Source organism: Sus scrofa, chromosome 6 (assembly GCF_000003025.6).
Source record: "Sus scrofa isolate TJ Tabasco breed Duroc chromosome 6, Sscrofa11.1, whole genome shotgun sequence".
Taxonomy (NCBI): domain Eukaryota; kingdom Metazoa; phylum Chordata; class Mammalia; order Artiodactyla; family Suidae; genus Sus; species Sus scrofa.
The window spans coordinates 156,049,665-156,056,790 of NC_010448.4; the positions used below are offsets into that span (position 1 = coordinate 156,049,665).

Sequence of the window (7,126 nt, forward strand, 5' to 3'; positions counted from 1 at the left end):
TTGAGCCAGGGACTGAATCCGAGCTGCAACTGCAGCAAGTCTAGATCCTTTAAACCACTGCACCTGGGTGGGGATTTAACCTGAACCTGGGTGGGGATTGAACCTGAACTTTCACAGTGGCCCAAGCCACTGCAGTGGGATCCTTAACCCACTGTGCCATAGGGGCATTCCAGGAGATCCTTATTTCTAAGCAGACTACCTTCTCGAATTTGGTTCCCAGTGACCAAAATGGTTTTTTCCCCCTTAGGAAAAAACACATATTTACCTGCACACCCACATATATAACCTTTCATTTTTGCATTTAAATATTAAATACTATTCTTCTTTGTGTTATAAATGGAGAACCCAACAATAAGAACTATTTCTTTTAGTGTAGGGCTATCCCTCCATTTATGCTGAACTTATCACGTCATTAGCCCCGGGCAGGGAAGCAGCACACCAGATCTAGGGCATTTTCCTGCCTGATTGCCCACACTTCCTTCTCCCCTAATTCTTACACCGAATAGAAAGTTGGCTATAACCTTATAAGTAATGGAACTTCCACCGAGCAGGGAAATTCTAACCCAACCAGAGTCAGGCCCCCTGACCGCCACTCAACTACCACTCAGAGGAAGTCCTCCCCTTCCCTTCACAAATACCGTGTTCTCCGTCCAGATAGCTGTGCCTACTGGACAAACACACCTGCTGAAATGAAGCGGGAGTTGTGATTCCCAACCTCCCTCCCCACTAAGTACTAGAAAGCTTCAGTGATAGGAGAAAAAAAAAAAGGTGTGTGTGTGGTGTGTGTGTGTGTGTGAAGGATTAAGAACTTGAGCCCTCTCTTCTGGCCAAAGAAAGCAAGAGATATTAACTGGGCATGAGGAATAAAAAAAGACCTTGCTATTCTGCCTTTTGAATATAGCTATTATAACAGTTGAGAGGGGTGAAAGTGGGGGCGGGATGTAGAAGTAGGAGGGGTACAAGTTGAGTCCACTTAGTTTTGTACGGGAATGGCTCATTGCCAGTTTCGTGGAGAAGGCATGTGCGGATGAGAGCTTCCGCAAAAGTCACAGCAAAAAGGTCACAGCTGAAAGGGGGAATCGGTCTTAGAAGTAACCTTTTTTCTCCTGGCCGACAATCTGGGGAATGTGGATGCTAGCGCCATGGTTGGTCACGCCTGCAGAGAAGTCGTCGATGTGGGTTTTGTGGAATCCAGTTAGGCGCCAGGCATTGTCCAGGCCCCCTTGAGATCTTAGGCTTGGATGTGGTATTGGTGATTGTAGGCTTGCTTAGTTTCTTGATGGCCTCGTCAATATACTTCAGATCCTTCTCCTCTCTCATGGCCTTGGTGCTAAAGCTGATGGGGCAGCCAGCACCATTCCAGTTCCCAGGAATGGGCTTAGGATCAAAGGTGCGATCACTCTGAAGGCTTCGCGCACACGATGCAAGATGAATCAGACCACCCAGAGATGATCTCCCGTGTCGATTCCTTCACAGGGTCCTATCTGGAATTCCCACTGGGCATGCATGACCTTGGCATTCGTGGCCCTGATCTTGATCTGGGCATACAAGCAGGCCCAGTAGTGAGCCTCCACAATGTCCCTGCTATAGGCTTTGTCTGCTACAACACCACAGCAGTACAGACACTGGGGCCCAGGGAAGTCGGTGGAAGGCCAACCAAAGGGGTACCCATCTGTGCCCATGGAGAGCATATTCCTGCTCCATTCCAAACCAGGAGTGCTGGCTGCTCACCATGTCCATAATCCATTTACAGGTGTGCCTTAAATTGGTCTCTGCTGGCTTTCGGTTTTACTTGAAGAATTCACAGAATACCAGCTTGTTGGGAAGGATCCCAAAACCTGGCAGCAGGGACCAGATACATATCACTGTTGGAGCCTTCAGACTGAAAAGTACTAGAGCCATCAAAATTCCACTTAAGCAACTCTTCTATACACTTGGCTTCGAATCCAGGGTCCGGGTCTTGCAGTGCAATCCCTCTCCCTTAGCATCAATCCAGATGTAGCTTGGACTTTCCTGCCCTGAGGCAGGAACTTGTACACCTGCTTGATGCCTTTGTTCAAGTGGTAGCTTGTTGAGGTGGCCATGGTGGAAGGTGTTCCCAGCCACATGAGATTAACGGTATTGATGAGGCAGCCCTCCTTAGCCCTTCTCTTTTTGGAGTTGCATTCACAGCTCTTGTGGGTTTCAGGCTCTTGCTGGTCCAAGCAGGTGGCAGGGTGAGCAGGCTGTGAGAGTGAGGTGTGGATAGGAGAGGCAAGGCCAGAGGTGCTGCTTAGACAATCCTCTCTTCTTCCAATTCTTGGATCTGGATGATCTTTTCTTATTCTAAGTCACTTGCTTAAAATCAGGTGCATTTGGATCATAATGTCCTTACACAATTTTGATTTTCACAAAATTCTAATCTCTTTGAGAAAAATTATAGAATATACATTTTCATGATATATTTAACATCATTTGTCATCTTAGTCTTATAATTTTGCAATAGAAGTCATTTTCTCCTTTTTTCCCCCCAAAACCTGATTTTGACAGAATGCGTGGTAGATTTTTTTGCACAGCTATAAATCTGGCTTTATATTTTACTTCTGAATTAGTTCCATTGTTTCTTGCATCACATAGATTTCTCTTTTTAGCTTACTTTTTTCATTTTGCTAGAGTATGTCCTCAAGTAATTTTCAGAAGAGAAGAGTAGGAGGTAAATGTAAAGGTTTCCATTGCTGATGTAACATATCATCACAAACTTAGCATCCTAAAATAACACAGATAGATGATTTTAACAGTCCTATAGGTTAGATGTGCTGTTGGGATATCACTAGGGTAAAATCAAAGTATCATCAGGGTTGGATTCCTTTCTGCAGACACTCAGGGAAATCTGCTTCTTTGCCTTTCCTGACTTCTATGGTCACTTACATCTTTTGGCTCACGGGCTGCTCCTCCAACTTCAAAGCCAGCAACGTGGCTCAGTAATATCTCTAGTCACTCTTATACAGTCACATCTCCCACTGACCACCAAGGAAAACTTTTCCTACTTTTAATGACCCATGTCAAGGTCCTTAATTTGATCACATTTCCAAGTCTCTCTTGCCATGGTAGGTAATGTACTCACAGGTTTCTGGAATTAGGATGTGGACACCTTTGGGGGGAGGTCATTCTTTTGCCTATCATGTAAACTTTTGGTGTCCCCCTAAATCCTGAAATTTTTTTTCAGTTTTAAATATATCTTTTTTATTTTAAAATTTTTATTATTTTTTATAATGATTTTAATTTTTTCCATTAAAACTGCTTTACAATGTTCTGTCAATTTTCTACTGTACAGCAAGGTGACCCAGTTATACATACAAGTATACATTCTCTTTTCTCACATTATCATGCTCCATCATAAGTGACTAAATATAATCCCCAGTGCTATACAGCAGGATGTCATTGCTTATCCATTCCAAAGGAAATAGTTTGCATCAATTAACCCCAAATTCCCAGTCCATCCCACTCCCTCCCCCTCCCCTTTGGCCACCACAAGTGTGTTCTCCAAGTCCATGATTTTCTTTTCTGTGGAAAGGTTTGTTTGCACTGTATGTTAGATTCCAGATGTGTGATATCATATGGTATCTTTCTCTTTCTGATTTACTTCACTCAGTATGAGAGTCTCCAGTTCCATCCATGTTGCTGCAAAAGGCATTAATTTGTTCTTTTTTATGGCTGAGTAGTATTCCATTGTGTATATATACCACATATTCTTAATCCAATCATCTGCTGATGGACATTTAGGTTGTTTCCATGTTTTGGCTATTGTGAATAGTGCTTCAATGAACTTGCGGGTGCATGTATCTTTTTCAAGGAAAGTTTCATCTGGATATATGCCCAAGAGTAGAATTGTTGGGTCATATGCTAGTTCTATATATAGTTTTCTAAGGTACCTCCATTCTGTTTTCCATAGTGGTTGTACCAACTTGCATTCCCACCAACAGTGCAGGAGGGTTCCCTTTTCTCCATACCCTCTCCAGCACTTGTAATTTGTAGACTTATTAATGATGGCCATTCTGACTGGTGTGAGGTGGTATCTCATGGTAGTTTTGATTTTCCTTCCTCTAATAATCAGAGATGTTGAGCATTTTTTCATGTGCTTGTTGGCCATCTGTATAGCTTCTTTGGAGAAATGTCTATTTAGGTCTTTTACCTATTTTTCAGTTGGGTTGTTGGCTTTTTTGCTGTTGAGTTGTATAAGTTTGTATATTCTAGAGATTAAGCCCTTGTCCATTACATCATTTGAAACTATTTCCTCCCATTCTGTAAGTTGTCTTTTTGTTTTCTTATTGGTTTCCTTTGCTGTGCAAAAGCTTGTCAATGAGATTGGTTTATTTTTGCTTTTATTTCTGATGCTTTGGGAGACTAACGTGAGAAAACAGTTGTAAGGTTGATATCAGAGAATGTTTTGCCTAAGTTCTCTTCTAGGAGTTTGATGGTGTCTTTTCTTATGTTTAAGTCTTTAAGCCATTTTGAGTTTATTTTTGTGCATTGTGTGAGGGTGTGTTTCAGTTTCATTGATTAACATGCAGCTGTCCAGGTTTCCCAGCACCACTTGCTGAAAAGACTGTCTTTTTCCCATTATATATTCCTGTCTCCTTTGTCAAAGTTTAATTGATTGTAGGTGTCTGGGTTTATTTCTGGGTTCTCTATTCTGTTCCATTGGTCTGTATGTCTGTTTTGGTACCAGTACCACACTGTCTTGATGACTGCAGCTTTGTAATTATTGCCTGAAGTCTGGGAGAGTTATGCCTCCTGCTTAGTTTTTGTTATTCACAATTTCTTTGGCAGTTCTGGGTCTTTTGTGATTCCATATAAATTTTTGGAGTGCTTGCTCTAGTTCTGTGAAAAATGTCCTGGGTAATTTGATAGGGGTTGCATTGAATCTGTAGATTACTTTGAGTAGTATGGTCATTTTTACAATATTAATTTTTCCAACCCAGGAACATGGAGTATCTTTCCAGTTCTTTGAATTTAATTTCCTTGATTGATGTTTTATAGTTGTCAGCATATAAGTCTTTCACCTCCTTGGTCAGGTGTATTCCCAGGTATTTGATTTTTTGGGGTGAAATTTTAAAAGTTATTGTATTTTTGCATTCCTTTTCTAATATTTCATTGTTAGTACACAGAAATGCTACTGAGTTCTGAAAGTTAATCTTATATCCTGATGCTTTGCTAAATTTGTTGATCAGTTCAAGTAGTTTTTGGGTTGAGACCTTAGGGTTTTCTATATATAGCATCATGTCATCCGCATACAGTGACAATTTTACCTCTTCTCTTCCATTTGGATAAATTTTATTTCTTTTGTTTGTCTGATTGCTGTGGCTAGGACTTCCAATACTATGTTGAATAACAGTGGTGAAAGTGGGCATCCTTGTCTTGTTTCAGATTTTAGTGGGAAGGCTTTCAGCTTTTCTCCATTAAGTATTATATTTGCTGTGGGTTTGTCATAAATGGCTTTGATTATGTTAAGGTCTGTTCCCTCTATACCCACTTTGGTAAGAGTTTTGATCATGAAAGGATATTGGACTTTTTCTGCATTTATTGAGATGATAATGTGGTTTTTGACTTTTCTTTTGTTAATGTGGTGTATGACATTGATTGATGTGCCTATGTTGAACCATCCTTGTGAACCTGGGCTGAATCCCACTTGGTCATGGTGTATGATCTTTTATATATGTTATTGGATTCAGTTGGCTAAAATTTTGTTGAGAATTTTTGCATCTATATTCATCAGAAATATTGGCTTATAGTTTTCTTTTTTCATGGTATCTTTGTCTGATTTGGGTATTAGGGTGATGGTGGTGTCATAGAATGTCTCTGGGAGTGTTCTTTCTTCTTCAACCTTTTGGAAAATTTTAAGAAGGATGGAAATTTCCTTGTTGTATGTTTGGTAGAATTCACCTGTGAAGCCATCTGGTTCTGGACTTTTATTTGTAGGGAGTATTTTTATGACATATTCAATTTCATTTATAGTGATTGGTCTGTTCAGTTGATCTATTTCTTCTTGATTCAGTTTTGTTAGGCTGTAAGTTTCTAGAAAGTCATCCATTTCTTCTAGGTTGCCAAATTTGCTGGCATACAATTGTTCCCATAGTATACTCTTATGGGTTTTTTTTGTTTGTTGGTTTGTTTTTTGTTTTTTGTTTTGGTATTTCTTCAGTATCCATTGTGATTTCTCCTTTTTCATTTCTTATTTTGTTTATTTGGGTTTTTTCTCTCCTTGCTGAGTCTGGCCAGAGGTTTGTCAATTTTGTTTACCTTTTCAAAGAAACGGCTCTTGGTTTTATTGATTTTTTCTATTGTTTTTTGAATCTCTATTTTATTGATTTCCTCTCTGATCTTTATGATTTCCTTCCTTTTGCTGACTTTAGGTTTCATTTGTTCTTCTTTTTCCAATTTGGGTGGATGGGTTAAGCTGTTGATTTGAGATTTTTCTTCTTTTCTGAGGAAGGCATGTATTGATATTAACTTCCCTCTGAGCACTGCTTTTGGGGCACCCCATAGATTTTTGAATGGTTGAGTCTTCATTATCATTTGTCTGGAGGTATTTTTAAATTTCCTCTTAATTTCCTCATTGACCCATTGTTTTTTTAGTAGCATGTTGTTTAGTCTCCATACAGTTAGTTTTTTCTCATTTATTTTCCTGTGGTTGATTTCTACTTTCATGCCATTGTGGTCAGAAAAAATACTTGAAATAAATGCTATACTCTTAAATTGGTTGAGGTTAGCTTTGTGCCCCAGTATGTGATCAATCCTTGAGAATGTTCCATGTGCACTTGAGAAGAATGTATATTCTGATTTTTTTTATGTAATATTCTGAAAATATCAATGAAGTCTAATTTTTCTATTGTGTCATTTAGGATCTCTGTTACCTTATTGATTTTCTGTCTAGAGGATCTGTCCATTGATGTGAGTGGGGTGTAAAAGTCTCCCACTATGATCGTATTCCCATCAATTTCTCCTTCTATGTCTGTTAGTATTTGTTGTAGGTACCTGGGTGCTCCTATATTAGGGGCATATATATTGACAATTCTAATATCCTCTTATTGAATGGATTCTTTTACCATTAAATAGTGTCCTTCTTTGTCTTTCTTTATGGCCTTCA

At 39.5% G+C, this 7,126-nt stretch overlaps 1 pseudogene; it reads right to left on the minus strand.

The window, feature by feature from the left end:
* Positions 434-3,235, minus strand: LOC110261222 (annotated as a pseudogene).